This window comes from Drosophila pseudoobscura, chromosome X (genome assembly GCF_009870125.1).
Source record: "Drosophila pseudoobscura strain MV-25-SWS-2005 chromosome X, UCI_Dpse_MV25, whole genome shotgun sequence".
Classification (NCBI taxonomy): Eukaryota; Metazoa; Arthropoda; class Insecta; order Diptera; family Drosophilidae; genus Drosophila; species Drosophila pseudoobscura.
Window position 1 is genome coordinate 38396974 of NC_046683.1, and position 22044 is coordinate 38419017.

Sequence of the window (22044 nt, forward strand, 5' to 3'; positions counted from 1 at the left end):
GCATTCAACAGCGGCACATTTATTCTGACTCTTTTGGCCAGCTCATCTCGATCATAGGTTTTCTCCCGTTGCAATTGCAGAATCGTATTCGAAAGCAGCGCGATTCAACGAATTCAGAACTAACCTGTGCAAGATGGGTACGTCTCCATTCATTTACTTTTGCACGTTCCTCATATTGCATGTCGTGTACGTCATCCAAGCTTTGATCATCTAATAGCTGGATTGTTTGTTTGTTGATTGTTTCGTCGATGGAAAATAATATGTCGAGGAACTGATCTCCGACTATTACCATTGCCTCTTCACCCCTTATTATACCCGATACTCAAAATGAGTATTGGGGTATATTAGATTTGTGGTGAAAATGGATATGTGTAACGTCCAGAAGGAATCGTTTCCGACCCCATAAAGTATATATATTCTTGATCAGCATCAATAGCCGAGCCGATTGAGCCATGTCTCTCTGTCCGTCTGTCCGTCCGTCCGTCTGTCCCTCCCTATCAGCGCCTAGTGCTCAAAGACTATAAGAGCTAGAGCAACGAGCAACAGTGACATATCACAAAAGTCTGAATACAAAATGTCGTTGCTCTTATAGTCTCTGAGCACTATGTGGTCATAGGGACGGACATAGACGACTCGGCTATTGGTGCTGATCAAGAGTTCTTAAGTGATGCAATACTATATTTTGTGTCCCCTATTTCTAAATAAGTAGATACCTACATCTATATATATCTGTTGTTCAAAAAGAAACGCTGCCTTCCCACTCTTTTCACGTTCCAATCGTTTGTTTCCCCCGACACATGGAAGGTATTGATAGTATCTTTCCTCTACCCCGCTGGCTGCTACTGTGTTTTCGTTATTTGTTCTTACATCGCGACATTGGGCAACAACGTTGCCACGAATCAATGACATTCAATTGGAATTTAAAGCTCGTGTTTATTCTTGCGCTGCTCGGGTTACTCCTACAATACAAGTATTTATATTGAACAGATTCCCACTTTGTGCGGTATTTTCCTGCCAAATTAATTACAATTACCTTCTTCTCTATTTTCCCATTTAATCGACTGCATTTGTCAAATGGTCTTGACATGTCCTCAGAGAATTTTCAAAAAGTGTGGTGTTTTGATGCTGATTCTCTTTCTGGCTTTTGCCGAAACTTTTACGCCATGGCCCATGGGTGAGTGTGGCAATGAGTGTATGTTTGTGCAGTGTGCAGCCTGTCAATGTCAGGAGGGAACAAGTTGAAGCTCATGGGCGCAGCTTGTTTGGGGCTCAACAATAAGGATGGCCGCAATGATACTTGGCAAAGGGCGGCGTGGAACTATGAACTACTCGCAAGTCCGCCCCCAAAAAGGATACCCCAGACAGGACTTCCCAGCCCTTTAGGAGTAGGAGCCTCCAAATCCAAAGCCTCGACCTGCTTCAGGTAAAACCCAGACTAGGGGCCCATTTGTGTGGTCGAGGTGACGTCCTGTGGCCCCAAATGATCCCCCCTACTGCCGGTTAATCGAGACGTTTTCTGTTTGTTTGCGCCTGTTTAGGTTCTGGGGCCATTTAATTGAATCATTGGGCAATCGACCAGCTGAAAGGAAGCTCCAGAGTCCAGAGCCTGATTCCGATTCCGATTCCGATTTCGGTTGTAATTTATGTGCATATTCGCCCAGACATATCGTGGAGAGAGTCGTAGTGGAATGGATATGAGACGAAATCAAAGTCACACATGTCGGTGAGGTGTAGAGGTCGAATAGTGATTGACAAAATGTCAGCAATTAATTGCGTCGGTCCCGCTCGAGTGAATTAGCGTTGATTCCCCGGAGAGCCAACAACTGCCAGACCCATATCGATATGGACAGACCCACACTCGACTCTTCAGCCTCTTCTCTCCTCTGTGTGAATCGCCAAAAATATTGTGTCTTTTACTTTGATTTTATCGTCGTAAGAAAATCAAAGCCCTCACACTTTGAAGACACGTTCAATGGAAGAGTGACAACAGAACGACGCGGAAAAGAAGCTAGCCTCTAGGGCAGGAGTGAGGCAGCTCTGGGCCAGCAGTAAGACAGGAGTGGCAACAGAGTAAAATCTGAGGCGGCTGTAGGTGCTAAAGTTGAGCCCAGAGATAGAAGTAGGGGTAGCCAAGGGTAGGCGTGAATTTAATTACACTTATGCTTATGGGCCAAGTTTGCCGGGGACTCTGACTTGGGGTCTGAGTCTTCTGCCAAAGTCTTCTCAGCAAAGTTTCCACCTTGAAGGTGACAAGTTAAGGAAAACTTTGGAATTTATTAAAAGAATCTCCAATGATGAGATGGTAATGGAAATGGTGCCGTCTCAATCTAGGACGAGAGTCGGCCTGGGGCTGCGTATGCATAAAGAGTCAGAAGGCTTGTATAATTAAATGAAATATGAATACAGATATTTTCAGTGATATAATTAACTAATGAAAGTCCACCATAGGCAGCGTTTCCGACCCCATAAAGTATATGGGGTATTCATATTCTTGATTAGCATATATACATATGTATGTACATATATTCTTGGTCAGCCGAGCTGACAGAGCCATGTCCGACTGTCCGACTGTATGTCCCTATGAATGCCTAGTGCTAAGAGACTATAAGAGCTAGAGCAACGACATTTTACATACAGACTCCTGTGATGTCACACTGATTTATGTTTTTTTCAAAATTTTGACACGGAAAAAAATCTGTGGCATCCACAATTTTGGAGCAAATAAACAAGTAATCTGGATTGGGTCGGATTCTTCTTAGCGCCAAAAGGAACAAATGAAACTTCATTAGCTACCCCCCGCCAACGGGCTTACTCACTATGTCTCTGTCTCTGTCTGTTTTCCTCGACCAGTGGTGAGCGAAATATTTACGTATAAAATGTATTGTACAGGTTACATGAATCCTAAGATTAAATACAGTGGCGAGCATGCATGACGAGGATATATGAAATTACATGTTGTGATTTGTTTTTTATTAGGTTTTTATTTATTTTATAAAGTTGGACATAACTGAAAACAATACCAACTTATGACTGAACCGCCAGCTGCCAAGGCCTTCGACTTGGTAGCTGTATATATTGAGGTTATTTATTTACATATTTACGTAATTACAGTTTTGGGAAATTTTTGGGTCATGAGAGATGGTATGAGTTTGTCAGTTTCAGGAATTTAAATATTTTGAAAATGTTTTCTGCGGTTGGGTTTGCAAGATTCGATATGGGGCATATGGTTTGAAAGAAAGATTGACGGAAAGATCCATTGTTGAATGACAGTTAGGGCACGTTAGGATGTTGTCAGGGTTGATGTAGTGTTGGTGTGTAGGTCTTGTGTGTTAGAACACAACACTAGAACGTCTTAGGTGAGGGTTTGTGTGTGTTAGGTTTGTGCTTTAGTGTTCCTTGAGTGACCGTCGCGAATAGCTTTGCACAGGATCGGCCTGGTAACGGCAGTCAGCCAGAAAAAGACCTGTCCTGTCTTACAAAAAGTAGCTGTGCGTCATAAATTAAGCGGGGAGCACAAGAACTGCTCCATGAAAGATTGGACGAAGATAATTTGGTCAGATGATACCAAAGTAAACTGTTTTCAGTCTGATGGAAATGAATACAACCGGCAGCGCCCAAATAAAGCACTAACGAGGGGGAACGTTGTGAGTTGCTGCGGACACCGCAACTCTACAGTTATAACCGATACTAAGTCAGTATGGCTCTCCTCCGGCAGACGCCGCTAATATTAAACGACACGACAAAGAGTGCGTGCGAGAGAGACAGAAAATCAGTCTGAGCGTGACGTCGGGCGCTGCGTAGCCAGTGCAAATTGATTTGTTCCTTTTGGCTATAAAAATGATCTGATCTGATCCAGATTCAGCAACCTGATAGATATGGTCATTATCTATGATTCTGCGTTTTTAGCTTTCTCGTATCCTCAATATTGTGGATGCAACAGATTTTCGTCCTTTGTGGGGGCGGAAGAGGGTGGGGCGAAATTTTGAGATATACGTTTTATAGTGAGATCTAACCGGAGTGCGTATACTAAATTTGGTTACTCTAGCGTTAATACTCTTTGAGATTTGTGAATATCCCCAGATTTTCGTCCTTTGCGGGGGCGGTCTCGGTCCGATATATTAGGAGTGTGGATACCAAATTTGGTAACTCTAGCTTTTATAGTCTCTGAGATCTAGGCGCTAATGTTTTACTCTAAGCAAAGCCGGCTATGCTACGAGTGTGTTAGAGAGAGACAGGGCGAGAAATTGGTTTCTTGATGCTGGCTATAATAATAATACGATTCAATTCAGATTCTGCAGTTTAAAAGATGTGGTCATTCTCTACGATTCTGCGTTTTTGGTTTTCTCGTATCTTTAAAATTGTGGATGCCACAGATTTTCGTCCTTTGTGGGGGCGGAAGTGGGCGGGGCAAAGTTCTGAAATATTCTTGTAACAGTGACATAACACAGAAGTCTGGATCCAAAACATCGCTGCTCTAGCTCTTATAGTCTTTGAGCACTAGGCGCTAATAGGACGGACGGACGGACACACGGACAGAGAGACATGGCTCAATCGACTCGGCTATTGATGCTGATCAAGAATATATATACTTTATGGGGTCGGAAACGATTCCTTCTGGACGTTACACACATCCACTTTTACCACAAATCTAATATACCCCAAAACTCATTTTGAGTATCGGGTATAAAAACTCTTACAGAAACTGATCTCTTTTAACTAAAGAATATATATGAATGTACAAGGATCACAAGCATTGATTCATTTTTTAAGATTTTAAAGGCGTTTAAACTAAAAAGTAATAAACATGTATCCATGCATGCTCTCCCCTGTATGTACTTATATATGTATATAATAACTGAGTATCGCTTTTTATCTGTTTCCAACTTTTAGATATTTCTGAGAACATTCGTAGTTTGTGCAGAAACACGTTCCTTGAATATTTTAATTTCTTTTGGAATTGGCAAGCAGTTTGCCCTCATTATTTGTTTGGTTTTTCATCAGTACTTATGGTGCATCTTTACCTCTCCATATTCGACTTACTCTCTCTCTCTCTATCTGTCTCTTATTCTCTCTATTTCTCCTTCTATCCTTCTAGCTCTCCTGTTGCATAAAGATTCCTACTCCGGCGGCCAGGCTCTGATAATGCAACACAAAGCTTCAACTTCAATTTTAACCAACAAAAGACCCTGACAAGCAAACAAAGCATCATCAAGCATACTGTGAGAAATAGAGAGAGATAGGGAGAGAGAAACAAAACGAGATAGAGACGGCAAAAGTGATAGAACGAGGGAGGTGCAGTGGGGAGAACAAACAATTACAGCCTTGAAATGTATTCCTGAGTCACTCCTCAACCATATTTATATCATGGCTGTGGGGTTTGACGACTTTGATAAGATGTTTGCCAAAAAAAAAGGGCACTATTACGGACATAATAAACTGTAATTTTCAAATTCACCAAGTATGAAAGTATGTATTTTCTATCTGAAACTTGTCTTAGGTTCTTCGTTGTTCTGTATGCTGTATACGTTAAGCTTTGATCGTCCGCTCTGATCGGACGACTATATCATATGCCTGCCATGCAAAAACGATAGAACATTTGTAGGCCGTCTAACCCGGGAATTGTAGTGACCAATATCGGTGCGTGAGTGAACTGTCTAGGTATAAAAACACAAGCCCGGCGATTTGATGTAACTCTTTTTCATTAGCTGCGCGTCCGTCTCTCACAATCGCCATTTACAAAGTGAACTTACTCTCTTATCGATGTTTCTTATCCGATATCTCACTATTGGTATTTCCCGCCGAGTGTATCGATGGTGCGGTAAATACCAATGCGCGCTGTATGCTATTTTAAATACTAGTTGAATGCCTCACTAATTATTACCTTGCTACACATTTAGCTACCATGCTCACATTCGCTCTGAAAGAGTATTAAAAGCTTCGGTCTTCGAAGTCAGCGTTTCGCTCTTGTTCATATGTATTCATTTTGTTGGCTTTTCGTTGCAAGCAGAAAGAAAAACAGCAGAAAAGAATGATTTGATTTTTGTGTGTTTTGGCAGTAGTTTACTGTACAGCACAGTCACGGCTTAGCGGACAGCCAGTCGGAGGGATTGAGGGAAAACTATTGAAAATTTTATATCCCTTGAAATACTCGTGAAAATATATGTACATATATGTATGCCATAGCAGCCAAACAAATCCAGCGGCATACAACAAAGCAAGCGGCAGATGAAGGATAATGGTGTGGTGATGGAAGGAAAAGAAGGCTGGTGTTGGGGTTGTCACAAGGGCGGTTGGTACTGCGTAGTGTGGCAAGGCATAGCCAATTTTTTTAGGTTGCTCATCAGCTTTGGGCTTATGGCTACAGCCACGGCTCAGTCCTAGTCCCAGCCCCAGTCTCCCCCCGATTTACCGGGAAATTGAAAAGCTCGCTCACACACACATACGAATGTAAGTAAAAGGTTCCATATAAACTTACATGGAGGGCGAATACAGTGGGTGGCATTGATATGAATGCGGCTTAAGTGGCTGGTATTGTTTTTGCATTAAAATATCATTAATTTTCGTGCGCGACTGTTTGTTGTTGCTACGTTATTGGCCCCCTCCCTTGCTTTGCCAACACCCCACACCCAAGACCAGCCTCCCCCTCAACTCTTCATAAGAGAAGCTTTTATCATGGGCCACGAAATACGAGCATATTTAGATGATGCATGATGGAACCGGAAAGTGTTCATCACAGTGTTCACTCCCTCCCCCACCCAATAGGAGGCAGGGAACATAGACAGAGCACAAGAGAGAGATAGGGGATACTACAGTGGGTGTAATATTAGGCAATAAGAAAACCTAAATTATGAAAATTAGGTTGTTTATTGAATTACTTAAGGTTTCATTGGGCTCGCCGATCGATTTAAGGAATCAATTTAAAAGCGCACTCTTACAATCAGTAGCCTTTTTCAAGCCTCAAACACAAAGGGCAGCCAGTCAGAGAGAAAAGAGTTGAGCTGTGACTTTAAGTGGCACAGAGATGAGCCTTGCGCTACACATGTGTAGTTATTCACACACATATGCACACAAACGAAGGCAATGAATTATATCTGAATAAGAGTGGCAAAAGCACTAGGCCCAATAAAAAAAATCAAAAGGAATAAGTTGTTAATATTTTTTCGATTTCTTTTTCGCATTTTCTATTTTTTTGTGCGTATGCCTGTGTATTTTTGCGTGCTGCCTAAGCTGCCAATAATGGCAAACACAGATATATACATGGACACACACACACATGCACAATTGGCTCCATATCTGAGTGCCTGGATACAGTGTCATGCTTGCCACTGCGTCTGCTTCTACCTCCATTCTGCCTCTCTCTGGGTTCTGCCTGGCTTATACGCTTGGTTGCCTCGCCACACACACACACACACACACACACACCATGGACACTCCACTTGGTGGAGAGGCGGAACCAAGTCCTATTGTCTGGTGGTGACACTGGACATAAGGAACGCCTTCAACTCGGCCGACTGGACCCGGACGCTGGAGGCACTGAGGTCCTTCAACATCCCGGGCTACCTACTGAATATAGCGCGCAGCTATTTCAGCAATAGGGTGCTGACAATGGACACATGTCAGGGCTCTAGGGCATACGAAGTCTCAGCCGGAGTCCCGCAGGGCTCCGTTTTGGGACCTCTGCTCTGGAACGCTATGTACGACGGGGTCCTACGGCTCCCGATGCCAGCCAACACTAACCTGGTGGGCTTCGCTGACGACGTCGCAATAGTGGCGGTAGCGAAGGAACTTGCCGCAGTGGAGGAGCTTGCCAACGTCGCCATACAAGCCGTCGAGGCGTGGCTATCCGCCGCGGGGCTGGAGCTGGCGGCCCAAAAAACGGAGGCGGTCCTGATATCCAGCCGTAAAGTGGTCGAGACCGCCAGAGTACAGGTTGGTGGGACCGCGATCGAATCGCAGAGGTCCATCAAGTACCTTGGAGTCCTCATCGACACGCGCCTTTCCTTCAAAGAGCATCTGGAATACGTCCACACGAAGGCCGGTGGGACCGCGGGAGCGCTATCCAGGATGCTGCTAAACACCAGAGGGCCAAAGCAGGCAACGAGAAAACTGCTGACGAGCGTCGTGACGTCGCAGATGCTCTACGCCGCTCCGGTGTGGGCAGAAGCCGCGAAGGTGAGGAGCTACATGCGAGGAGTAGAGGCAACGTACAGACTGTGCGCCATTAGGATCGCGTGCTCGTTCCGGACCATCTCAGACGAAGCCGCGTTAGTCATTGCCGGGCAAGTCCCGCTCAGGGAGCTGATAAGGGAGAGGAAGGAGATCCATGATGCCATGACGGACAGTGCAGCCGAGCCACGCTCCAAAGCAGAAATTAAGGACGCCGCCAGAAGGACCAGCATAGACAGATGGCAGACTCGATGGGACCACTCACCCAAAGGCCGATGGACCCACACCCTCATCCCAAGCATAGCATGCTGGGTTGAAAGGAAGCACGGCCAGGTGGATTTCTACCTTACCCAGGCACTGAGCGGACATGGCTGCTTCCGCAGCTACCTCAAGCGCTTCGGCCACGAGACAGAGGACTGGTGCCCCGAGTGTGGCACAGGCATAGAGGAGGACGCTCGCCACGTCCTCTTCGACTGCCACAGGTTTGACCTCGAGCGTCAGACATTGGAGACAGTAGCAGGGTCTAGGGTCAGCACCGAGACTCTGGTGCCGCTGATGCTGGCAGACCCGAAGGTGTGGGATGCGGCCGCGGAGTTCGCCTCTAGTGTGATGCGCACGCTTAGGTCCTTGGAGAGAAGGCGGAAGGAGCAGACGGAGTAGGAGTCCACGCCACTGCGAAGCAATGCTTTGCGGCAGTACCGCAGTCCGCGGGGCCCCTAGTCCCAACACACTCTTGTCCGACAAATATAAATTGTAAATATTATAGAGCAAATAAATAAGTATATGAATATAAAAAAAAAAAAAAAAACCATGGACACTCACTCCCTCGCACATATGCCGCTTTACCTGTCAATGTTTGCATTAAAATTTACCTTTCGTATGACAGCCCACAGTTGGACCTTCCAGGGGTGTTAGGGGTGTCCCATTCACGGGAAAACTGGGCCGGGGAACAAGGATCAGGCGCGGCCGGGAGGTATTTCATACACAAGCACACCAAGATACACCGACACTCTGATAGCATCGCTTTTTGGACATACCCTTGCAGGGGGTATTACAATAAGCCAGAAAAATTTGCAACGCACGAAAGAGAAGTCATCTTTAATCCAAAAGTACACTGTATCGTAATCTGTTAATCTGATTCTATGCAAATTTTCTCTCTAATATCGGACTTCTTTATCTGAAGGATTTATGGGATTACTGTCATAGGAAGGAACTTTGTAAAAAATTCGGATACTCCGAAGAATCCATCTAAACAATACGAACAGAACAATTATGATTAGACCATTTTTGGAGATCAACTATATCGTCAGAAATCTTAAAATGTCTTCGTTTTAAGTGATTATCTAAGGTCAAGACGAATTTAAAACAACTGCTTAGTACATCATATAGACCCAGATGAAAGCGTATATAAAGCATCGAGATTCGAATTTAGCCTCTTCTCCTGTCTATTTTTCCATGTGTCGCGGTGGTGTGGATGCGGTGTGTGCTACGGGTAGTGGAGGGCAGTCAGGGTACTTGCACCTGTGGCCCAGATGCCTGGTTTTCCGTTGACGTGATTTTCAACATGAATTGAAGCGAATTGAATCAGCGGGGGAGGTATAGTCGTGCCACCAAGAACCGTTCCCTGATCAATCTTTGGCAAGCCACTTGCCCCAACCCCCAGTGTCCCGAGTCCTCTGACTGCGATTTCTGAGTATTATGGGTTCGTTGAAGTGACGCAGCTTGTGTTCGCTTAATGTGTGCCCCTCTCCTCGTTCGCTGTCACTGTCGTAGTACCCACGTACTGATTTCTACTTTACTTTAAAAGCGCCTGTTTCTATCATTCGTGTGTTGACCTTTTAATTTGCGTACAAAAATTTGTCTTTAGAGACATGCTCTGCAGAGGCCAAGAAACACATATTCCTTCGCCCAAAGAGAGGTGATATCAAAACCTACAGTTTCATAATTCCGTGAGGGAAACGGGGAAGAAACCGGGTCCTGTCATCGTCCGACTAATCGCATTGCCATTTCGCATTCAACCTCAGAATGTGCCGCACTTTGCACAAAACAAATAATCTGTTTGTGCCATAGACACACTCTTGGCAATTTTAAATCAATTTCGGTGACAATTTCAATGACAGACCACATACACACATTCCTGCAAAACCCAGAGGCGTCTCGTCATGGAGCCTGAAGAAATCTTTTTCCGATGTTTTCCGACAAGCCAATATCTGTGCAAGAATTCGTGATACACTTAGGAGCGCTCAACTAGATCGCAATATCTAAGTCTGACATTCTTTTGAGAGATATACAATATTGCAATTACACCAGCGAGCTGAAGCGTATTACCTACTTTATAGCTTATGATCATGCGCTTTGGTTCAGCCAGATGGAGTGAACTAAAATGCTGTGGCAACCATTCGTTTCCTTTCATACAGAACAATGAAATTATTGGTTTAACACTAATTTATGTACTTTTTTCGTCCATATTTCAGCGTTTTATTTGGAAAAGAGGTACACACATGTATGTTTCTTTAAAATCTTTAAAATTAAAAAGAAAATAGTTTTGCTAAATTAAAGAGTAAAAGCAAAAATATTTGTATATTAAAAACCGAAAAACCAGAGAAAATCTAAAAAACGAATGAGGCACTATGCATATGTACAGCCTATATTAGCATATACAAGTTAATTTAGGACTGTAGCGAAATCACTGTCCGCTTGTGTAGTTAATAGTCAAACTATATTCCTTGTATTACGAATATTTTAATCAAAACTAAACTGTGGAGTAAATAAATGTAATATTGGTCCAATGTCGAAATCATATTAACTTGGGCCCTAAAACTATTTGTAATTCTCTGCTTTGACGAATTTTGTGGATTTGATTCTCTTAATATCGCAGCGCCCACACCAAAATGAAAATAAAGTATGTACATATGCACGCATAGTATGTGTACATACATATGTACTTTGTGGCGAAATTGATGGATATATCAGTTTCAGTTTCTGTTTCTGCCGTCACTGTCAGTGCTGCCGTTGTTACTGCTAGCTGCCGCTGCCCCCACCGCTGCCGTGCTGCCTGGATGACTGGTTTCTGATATTTGCATAACATTTCCAGGCAATGGCAAAAGTTGTGACAGCAATATGCAGGGTGCAGGTGCAGGGGTCTCAGGGTCTGGGAGTCGAATGCCAATGATAACGAGAAATAAAGTGGTCTGCTCCCTGTGTCCGTATCTGTCCACCCCGGGCCTAGCATCTGACACCCAACCAACAAGCAAGAGCAGCAGTAACAAGAGCAATTTTAACAGTACTCGTTCTGACAAAACGGCTGGAGAACAGCAAATCGCATCAAATAAAATGAAACCAAATATACAGAACTCCAACCAAATTGACCCATGGATAACGTGCTCTTTCGAAGAGAGTTAATACTTCCCTTGGAATTTTGAATAGTTAAGCTCAACAAAATTTCTCAAAAGTATTATTTGAAGTCCTTCGGATAGAAGGAACGGCGGAGAGACGTTTCTTTGAGAATTGCGCTCTTCTTTCACTCTTACTGTGTGAATCAAGCTAAATGCTTAATCTCTCGGCTCTGTTCAACGACACTCTTACTGACTCTGTTCTTATATCCGATACTCAAAATGAGTATATAGGGGTATATTAGATTCGTGGTGAAAATGGATGTGTGTAACCTCCAGAAGGAAGCGTTTCCGATCCCAGAAAGTATATATATTCTTAATCAGCATCATTAGCCTAGTCAATAGAGCCATGTCCGTCTGTCCGTCCGTGCGTCCGTCCACGGTATCCACACTCCTGTGACATCGAATATGCAGAAATGTATTTCAAGATTTCGCCCCGGCCTTTTCCACAAAATTGAAGATAAGAGAAAATTAAAAGCGCACAGTCATAGAGAATGAGCTTATCTACCAGATTGCCGAGATTGGATAAGATCGTATCATTACTATAACCATTAGAAACAAATCAATTTGCAGTCACTACGCAGCGCCCGACGACACGTTTCGACTCATTTTCTGTCTCTCACGCACGCACTCTGTCGTGTCGTTCTATTTTAGCGCCGTCTGCCGGAGGAGAGCTATACTGACTATGTATCGGGTATAAATGTAGAGCTGCGGACGTAGCAGCAACTCATAACGTTCTCCCTCGTTCTTCTTCCTCTCATCTCCTTCACCATTGAAATAACTTTAAAAATGGCGACCTATCGAGGGTCAGAAAATACAACGTCAATGGTAGAAAAAAACCCCTGCAAAAATGTTTGAAATCAAAATATTTTGTCACAAGAGTCGAGGCCGCTGCTGGACGGCATGAAAATATGTCCACGATGGATGGCATGTGACGGAACCGAGTGAGCCCCGACTCCGTTGCATGCCACGAATTCGTAATAAAGAAAAATGTGTAGCATCGATTTACCCAGCCCAGAGACACGACTCCGCCATTCCCCGCCGGCAGAGTGCTGCACTGACAATGAAATACTTAACATATTTTAGTGGACACTCTGCAGGGGAGCGGGAGCAGTGGTAATCCGAAAATTGCATTAACAAAATATCGGAAAAATTTGAATTATGAACGTTTTATGTAGGTGCCATACTTGGGTTTCAGATGTCCGATAATCTGTAAAGTTGAACACTTTCTATGCACATGCTCGTACATGCTGGCATTGTACTGCCACTGCCCCATCCTATGCACATTTATCATTCGTCCCACATCCGTCCAGCGCTGTCCACTGTCCGGTCGCGCGTTGTCCGGTGTCCAGATTGAAATCGAGGCAGCATCCGTCGACCTCCCGTGATTCTCATGCAACTCATTTGATTGGAATTCCAGTTGATTCTGTAGTTCTGAATTTGCCATTGCACCGGTCAGCATGGAACCTATTCATGAATTGCCATGCGATAGTAAAACTCCCCTCACATCTGCACTGAGAGAAACTGTGAATATAAGAAGCTATGAAGATTCCAAAGAAATGGAAGGATCTTCTGAACTTTATTTGGGCAGGGAATAGTCAAATGGAATGCCATTTTTGTAGAGTGTTACTTCGATTAGGTCTAAATTTTTTTCTTAGTGCAAATGCTCTTATTCAAACCTCCGCAGGAGTCCCATTGATTTGTGAACGGGTGCAGTTCTCGTGGCTAATGCCATCTCATATTTGCACACATAAAATGGAATGTTTCGTCCCTGTTCCTGCCTGCCGCTCGTGCTACTGTTGCTCGTGCTACTGTTGCTCGTGCTACTGTTGCTCGTGCTACTGTTGCTCGTGCTACTGTTGCTCGTGCTACTGCTGCTCCTGCTCATGTCGCAGCTGTTTTTTTAAACTCCATTTTGTAATTATCTCAAGTGCCACAGCCACAGCGAAGGCAACACAACTAAATTACCATTCAAACAACACCCATCCACACTTGAATACACGATACACACACGCACCGAACACAATGCCACCCACACGGATACTAATGCAATATTGTCACATACTTGCATAGCGTCTACTCGGTCTGCTCCATTCTGAATTCTGAATAGAACCCATGCAGTAATGGATGGATCTCATCAGCAGGCTACAACCATGCACCGTTTCGCTGGATTACTGAATTCCCCGGTACTTTCACTTCGATTGCTTTCCCTCTTTCTCTTTCTCTCTCTCTCTCTCTCTCTCTCTCTCTCTCTGGCACATGTATATTTTGTGGGTGTTCATGGGCACTTATCGGATGAGGAATATTGTATCTGTTTTAAAGTTATTCGTTTCGAGAGATATAACGTCCTACGTCACTTGCTTTTATTCAGTCTTCTCCCTTCACGCATGTCCTTTCTCGGAAAATATCTGTGGCATCTCCCTTCAGGTATTGCCTTCTGATTGGAGCTGCCGCGTCTTGGACTCTATTTCTAATTAGCATGGTTCGAAAGGCCAGTCGCAAAGTGTCGACTGCCATCGCTGGCACTGATATTATTAATCAGCCGTTGACGATGACCTTGCAAGGAAGACCAGTAGTAGGCCGGAGTGTGTCTCAATGGGCCAGAGTGGTGTTGTCCAAGGGGCTGTGGCTGGGACTGGGACAGCGTGTGGTGGCTGATGGTTATTATGAGGAAAGTGTGACGTGTGTGCGAGGGCCTTTACAATTCTTGACATGCATTCAACTTGGAAATTCTATGGCGCACACTTGAATACACCCTTTGTGCGTAGGTTCAGCAGCCCTTTTGGAAGTTGGCGGTGCATGGCATGGACATGTGGCACCTGCAACATCCCTTTGGCTCTGGCCTTTGTGCAAAGGTTGCAGCCAGTTCGACTCTCGAATTTTGTTAATTTCAGTGCTTGTGGTTTTGGCCGGGAACTTCTCAAAGTAGATACATATCTGCTTGCCAGAACTGATGCTTTCTGGAATATCTCGTATTACCATCTTTCGGGCATGGCATCATACACGTTCCCCCACACGGGAATGGAATTACTTTACATACGAGCACACACTCCTCTCCCATATGGAACACCAATGTTCGAACTCGTATTTCCCTTGGCGTTTATTTTCAGCATCAAATCGATTGAGTTCTAACGCTTGAGTGCATTTTTAAGCTTGTATTGTGGCAGATGCCAGAGCAAAGTGGGTTGCGTTGCCCCATTTATTTATACCCATCCACCTTCTCTCGGCCCTTGCGTACTCGTGGGGGTCGTAACTTTGGAGCTCGTCCCGAGATCAGCTATCAACATTTTCCGAATCGAAGCTCAATGGATTTAAGCCTTCAAAACTGAAGACTTACAGGTACAGTCATTGTCAGTCTGTTGACTCTCGGTCAAGATTATCGGTTATCGGAATCCACCCTTTAATCGATAATTATACCCGATACTCAAAATGAGTATTGGGGTATATTAGATTTGTGGTGAAAATGGATGTGTGTAACGTCCAGAAGGAATCGTATCCGACCCCATAAAGTATATATATTCTTCATCAGCAATTGATGCTGAGTCGATTGAGCCCTGTCTGTCTGTCCGTCTGTCCGTCCGTCCGTCCGTCCGTCCGTCCGTCCGTCCGTCCCCCCAAATCTCAGAGACAATTAAGGCTAGAGTAATCATAGCTAATGACCTTATCTATTCGGTTGCCGAATCTCGATCAGATCGGATAATTTGTATAGCCAAAAGCAACAAATCAATTTGCACTGGCTACGCAGCGCCCGACGTCACGCTCAGACTGATTTTCTGTCTCTCTCGCACGCACTCTTTGTCGTGTCGTTTAATATTAGCGGCGTCTGACGGAGGAAAGCCACGCTGACTAAGTATTGGGTATAAATGTATAAAACTCACAACCTTCCCTCTCGTTTTGGAGCTATATTTAATGAAGCCCCTGTGCTGAGGCCTATTAACTATTTTATTGGATAATTATTTCCAAAAAGGATAAGCCCACAACTGTCGTTAGTATGTTATCTATCCGCCATTTTGTTTGTGTGCCTGTGTCTTTTGCGGATACAAAATCGAAAAGAGAAACCATTTTGTTTCCGTGTGTTGGATGTATGTGCTCTTAATCGAAGCACCTTGACCAGTAACTTTCAGTAAGTGTTGTTCGATGTGAGTCGGTGTATAGGATGGTTACAGAAGGGGCACATGAGGGGTACAAGAGGGTTACAGAGAGGTACAGGAGGAACCCGAAAAGAAACCGGACTTTGAACTGAAGTTGAGAAAGCCGCTGCGACTGAAAACTCGACTACAGGCAACAAATTTGAATTTTCTGAAATTGACGAACCGCAAGAGGGCAAAGATGAACCGGGAACCGCATGGAAAGTCAGTTCAACTAAGCCACAATTAACCATAATTATTTTAGTCATTCTTTTTTGTTCTGTTGGCTTTTTTCTTTTCCATAAAGCGGTGAGTCCTTGTGCTTCTGTTGAAAAACCATAAAATAGCATGGCAAACACACATACATAACCACACGTCCACACACAACAACACTTTGACATGCAGAGGGGCAAATGGGGCAAGCGGGGGGCTGGGCTGAGCGCATCAGGAAGCCATGATAAGTTCCATGACAATGATGGAGACGACGACATGAAGGATGTGGACCAGCATCATCCAGGAACTAAGGACTGAGGACTGTGGGCTGGGGAAGCTGTTTATTTAGTTTGTGCATACAAATACCAGTGCAGGAGGACTGTATGTATATTTGTGCCCGCCTTGGGAAGAGATTGACTACCCGTCTAGTAGTGAGGATGAGAGAGACAACCTGACTCTGGGTGTTAACGACATTCGCCTCAATTTGGTGAATTAAGTCTTAAAGCGTAATTGAGTGAAAATTTTCATTGAACCATAAGTGTTGCTCTATGTACGAGTATAGGTGTATCTTTATCCCTCAACAAGTGTGTGCCTGAGCGGGATTTGAGGGGGGTTTTTATGTGCGGGCAGAACGATACAATATAAGGAGTAACGGGGATAGAACGCATCGACAGAGCGGAAGGAAGGGACTGTGTAAATCAACTTGTCGCGTCCGTTCTTTTCCCTCCTCCCTTCAACGGGTATTGCTTCTCTGCTCCTGCCTTTTTCGCTGTCTCGGAAGCTCTACCATGTGCCGGAAATGTGACAGCCATTGATCAGTTTGTGTTTTGTGTGTGCGCTGGAGTGTCTAAGCCACTCTGTTGGAGTGTGTTCCCACTTATCGATGGAAGTTAACAAGCAAACAAGGAAAGTGGAATGCCGGAATCCCCGCCGCTTGACTGGAGGCCCCAAAACATATTCGCCCTATCCGCTCGCACTGACCAACAAAGAAATGTCAAGTGTAGAAGCCCACCTCTACCAAAGCCTTAGGATAGGGCAACAGTTTTCATCCAGCATTACGGTTCATGCATGCGAATTGCAAATGTGTGGACATAGCCCGAAGAAGGCTCCCGGACGGTACGGGCTTTCGTTGTTTCCGGAAAAAATCGGGGGCTACGACTACGTACTAGCTGGACATGCATGTTCTCTGAAATGCAAATGCAAACTCGCCTTTTGGATGTCGGATATGGCGCGGTACGATACGAGTGCGAGTAAATTCCACAATGTCTCTCCAACTCACGTACACAAGCAACAGTTATCCTTAAGCTCCGAGTAGGATGGGCCAGGGCTGGAACTGGAACTGGAACTGGAGCTGCCCAGGGCCAGAGAGCAAGGGAGCAAAAGGCCGGCACGAAGGCCGCTTCGACGCACGGTCCTTTGCACATTTGCAGCTAAATCACGTACTCGGTAAATGTGCTACTAATGAGCGTAAGAGGATGCACGGCAAGGATTGGGCCGGGGCGGCGGCATCAGCAGCCAGCGGCCAGGAGCTCGTACCAAGCAGACTAATGCCTCTGATTTTACAAATGATTGTCGAGGAGCAGCCCGCGCTCTCCCTTTTGCCATACACTCGATTGACTCGTCTCCCCGCCCGAAACTGTACCAGTGAGCCCACACACAGAATCACAGTCGATTCAATCATTTTGAGCGTGTAGCTCTCTGTGTTAACAGTTTCTAAAAATAGCTGCTCATTTCATTGGGATATGCTCTCTTGCTGTTGCTTTTGCCTTGGAACAACCAGAGTGAGACCCCACCAAGTTTTCAACAATTGTGGAGCCTAAAAGTAGGCAACTGGAATATCCGACACATAGAATCGTTTGGCAAAATGCAAAAGAGCCACCGTCCCACAGTCCCTCTCATTTGTGCAAAGTACAGTGCGTTTCACAACTGAATCAAAATTGCAAATTAAAATCACAAAAATTTAGCATCTAATTGCTTTACTCGTCGAATGTTATTAAATAAAGATTGTTCAGTAAAGTCGACTTCATTTTTGATAGAAAAGGATTATTGTGATATTTTATAGACATAGCTATTTGATATTATAATAAGAAACAATTCTATACAAATAGGGTAAAAAAATAACCAAATTTTAAAAGAAAAAGAATAAATTGTGCATTCGTTATGTACGAGTATATTTAAAGTAAAACAGTGCGTACTTATGAAAATAAGCTCTCTTCAAGTAGATATTGATACTTTATGCATTGTATAGTTCGTATAGCTCAAACACGCACTGTCCCAGTGCAGAAGAACGGTCGAACTGCTGCATATCTGCATGGCCCGACAGCTTATAGGAACATGAAATTGAATTAGAATTTGAACTTTTCGAGGGGGTACTTACCGGTACAGGTGGAGCGTTGAAAGGCAAACAGCAGACGACAAAACAGCAATCGAAACAGGACATTCGACAAGGTAAACTTATCTTAATAAACAAATTTGAGCTATCGAGCAGCATGGGGTTTTAAGCCAAATTAAACTGCTGAGACAATGAGCGTTTTTGCTGACTATAATAGCTAAATTATTTTAATTTGAAAAGCGTTATAAGTTATAACTTATAAGTTATAACTGATTATTGTATGTAATTTGTATGAGAAGGGTGGCCGAAGATGGCATAGTCTTTGACAATTTTATTTCAGCGAGTTATACGGCTGCCGCAAGCGAGCCAATCCCGTGCTAAAATAAGAGTTTGGGGCCAAAAAAGGTCTGTAGTTGAACTACATCAAGCAGTACCTAACAGAGCAGACGCAGCTGCTGCCGGCTTGGTGACGCCGCGGCGCGCCGTATGAACGAAAAGATAACAAGAGCGAGCATAGATACAGAGGAGAGGAAACTATTCCGTTACACTGGCCAAAATGGTACACAAAATGAATTGATAGGCAGGAGGGATAGTACAAAATGTACACTCCGGCTTCGCCCGAGCATAAACAAATCAAAGTTTTTCGAGTGGTACTTTTGATCATTGATATGTATGGTGGGAAATTGCTTTGAGCATTTAAGTTTTCTTTGGTCTCAATTGAAGCAAAAATCACTCTTTCAATCTAGTTTTACGTTATGGGAATGCTCAAGAGGAAATATTAACTACAAGCGGTTCATGAGTTAATTTTATTTGTATTTTGACAAAATGTAGACGCTGCTGCTCAATCTCTTTCATCAATCGGACATCAAACACTGATGACGATTCGGGCAGAAAAATTTCTAGTACTTAATGCGTCGTGACTAATTGCAAATGGTTAAGTTGTTTTCACTGATCTCCACCTTTTTTGCTGACGCTTATTTTTGTTTCAAATGAGAGTTTCTGTTTCTGTCATTTGCTAGATTTGGTTTTGCACGGGGCTTCCTGGGGAGGCCGATGCCCCAAATCGGATAATTGAATCAATATTTCAAGTGTGTCTGTGCGTGTGCATGGCGATTTGTGGCAAAGCTATTGTTATAGTAATTTTGATGCTATTGTTAGTTTCAAATGGACAGATTGGTAAGACCACGAAGTGGACATGAGACCGAAGCTGGGAGTCTGAAAGTGTGATTTAGTACAAATGCATTCTGCATTCAGAATTTGCATAGAAATTGGAATTTAATTGAGGACCCGGTTTTCTGCCCAGAGCTTCCAACAATATGTAATTGCCACGAACAATTACCGGATTTCGATTTCCATGCGGTCGTGGGGTCAGGGTAAAACAATTTCTTAAATTTCTATCCATTTTACTTGACAGCTCTGGAAATATATCAAATGACTAATTAAAAACCTTTGAGTGGTATATTATTTTTACTTAAAATACCATTCAAAGTCATTTAATTAGTCACTTGATACCTATATTACCTTATGTATACAAAACATAAAATAACTATATTCTAAGTACAATAAATATTATATTGACATTATTATAAGTACTATGCAATAGTAAATCAAATAGTACTCACATTTTGTAGCTCTGTTTCCACGAAGTGAATTCGTGGAATCTTTTTACACGCTAGATTCGAACTGTACTTTTCTTTCCGAGTGTTTCAGTGGAATAACGCTAAATATGTTAATATTCTGTCTTATTTCACTTGGATTTTCTTAGGTTCCGAGTTATGTTTTTGAATGCACATGAATAGGTTTCAAAGAAGATTTAACAACGACTGTAGAGTGTACTTGTAACTACTGGGGATATCATTTATCTCTGTAGTTCTATTTATAAGTGTATGTATATTGTATATAATGTTTCTGGCGTATATATATGTATGTATGTGTACTTCGAATGATTCAAGGCTCTGATGGATGTTGTACTTCAGCTTCTTCAGGTTTCAGGTATGTTGAGTATTCGTTGGGTTTTGTTTTGTAGAACTATTGAAATTGTAAGCAGCACGGCAAAAACAAAACAGCTTTTACTTTTGATCACTTAACACTTTTGGCTTAAACACTTTCAAAAAAATACTCGAAGAAGGCTGACTTGTTGCACGCGCAGAATGTGGCACACGGCTGTGGCAAATGGCTATGGTTATTGGCGATTGGGATGGGAGCGGGGATGGGCCGGAAATGGGTATGGGGGTTAGCTTCTTCTCCTCGTCTGCTCTCCTCTTGCTCTTTGGCTCTTCCTTCCTTCTTGTCTGGTCGCTTCTGACGACGGTTGCGCCTGTTCCAAATGCCGTTGTTCTGTTGGTGTCCTGTTGCTGGTGTTCTATTCTTCCGTTTCCTGTTGCTGTTGCGTGCCACACAACCTTCGGGCTTGGATGTTGAACAGCATCTGTTGCTCAGCTCCTTGGCCAACTGGCGAGGCAGCCTCGTGTCGCCGCTTCGGCTGCCCTGCGCTGCCCTGCGCTGCTCTGCTCCGCAGCTCTGCCACGCAGCTCTGCTTTGCTCTGCTCTGCTCTGCCGTACACTCGTCCTCGTTCGTACCCGAAACAACAAGTGGAAAGTGTGTAACTGTTACAACGACCATGACTACGACTACGACGACGCCTACAACAGCGTCAGAGTGGCAGCAACATGTAGGAAGCAACAGCAACAACACCGACAACAGCAACAGGCTTATGTACGGCCAGGTGATTCGACGGGGTAGCAATACGTATACATATGTATGTATATACTATAATAATTTTGGGGGTTTGTTTTTCGTATGTTTGTTGGCGGTTTTTCAGGGGAAGGCATTCGCATTCCTCAGCGCCTGCAGGCGGAATTGGCTGAGCAGGGGGAGCTCTGCCGTTGAAGTTTCTGCTCTGCTGTTGCATTTACGCGTTGTTGCAGCAGAAGCCGTGGACGTTGTTGCGACTAAATATATCTAGCCAATGATAGGAATTCTCAAAACTGAATGGAGCTCATAATAAGTGGGGAGGTGAAGGTAGCGAGGGACCAATAGCTCAAAACCATGCCTCTATTTCCTATATTTTCTGTTTCCAAACCTGAAAAAATGACTCGGCTGAAAGAGCTTCGATTTCAACGATGAAGTCATCTCACAAACAAATGCAAATTTTGAGGACCTCGACAAATTTTATTTTTTCCAATAGATACAAGAATTAGAGTAACGTTGGATAATGTTTATAAAGCTTAATAGAGACTATGCTGAAAAATTAAATAGTTGTTTTATTCATAAAGTCACGGACTTATCGGATAGCCCTCATACACACCCCGACACTTGTATACAACACACTAAAAATGTACACTAAGGGCACAAATATTTCAGGCACAAAACAAACGAGGGGGAACGTTGTGAGTTGCTGCGGAGACCGCAACTCTACAGTTATACCCGATACTAAGTCTCCTCCGGCAGACGCCGCTAATATTAAGCGACACGACAAAGAGTGCGTGCGAGAGAGACAGAAAATCAGTCTGAGCGTGACGTCGGGCGCTGCGTAGCCACTGAAAATTGATTTGTTCCTTTTTTATTTTCCTTTATATTTCCTATAATTATAACACTCTATTCATTTTAGGGAAGCAAATAAAAATATATTTTTTTAATGTTGGTGTCGTGATCAAGTGTCGCCTTTTTGAAGAACGCAAATTGGAGTTATTTTAGTCAACATTTTTTTTATAATTAACAATAATGAATTTTGTTATTATTTTTTATGAAATTTATGCTAAATAGGATAAAGATTTGATGAAAATTTAAATTCACCGTTTTCTTTGTATTGTG

The 22044-nt window shown here is 43.6% G+C and overlaps 1 protein-coding gene and 1 long non-coding RNA gene across 2 annotated transcripts in view; one reads left to right on the forward strand and one right to left on the reverse strand.

Moving 5' to 3' along the window:
- The window catches only part of rsh (Rap GTPase activating protein radish), a 133521-nt gene extending 112828 nt beyond the window's left edge, over nucleotides 1-20693 (reverse strand). Inside the window, exon 1 of the mRNA XM_033382295.1 lies at nucleotides 19853-20693. The gene's annotated coding sequence lies outside the window, so the exon portion shown is untranslated. The remainder of the gene's footprint in view (nucleotides 1-19852) is intronic.
- LOC117184481 (uncharacterized) lies at nucleotides 2641-5466 on the forward strand. The gene is made up of 2 exons (XR_004469859.1): nucleotides 2641-2852; nucleotides 5096-5466. It is a non-coding gene; the product is annotated as an uncharacterized lncRNA (long non-coding RNA).
- Nucleotides 20694-22044: the final 1351 nt, after the last annotated feature.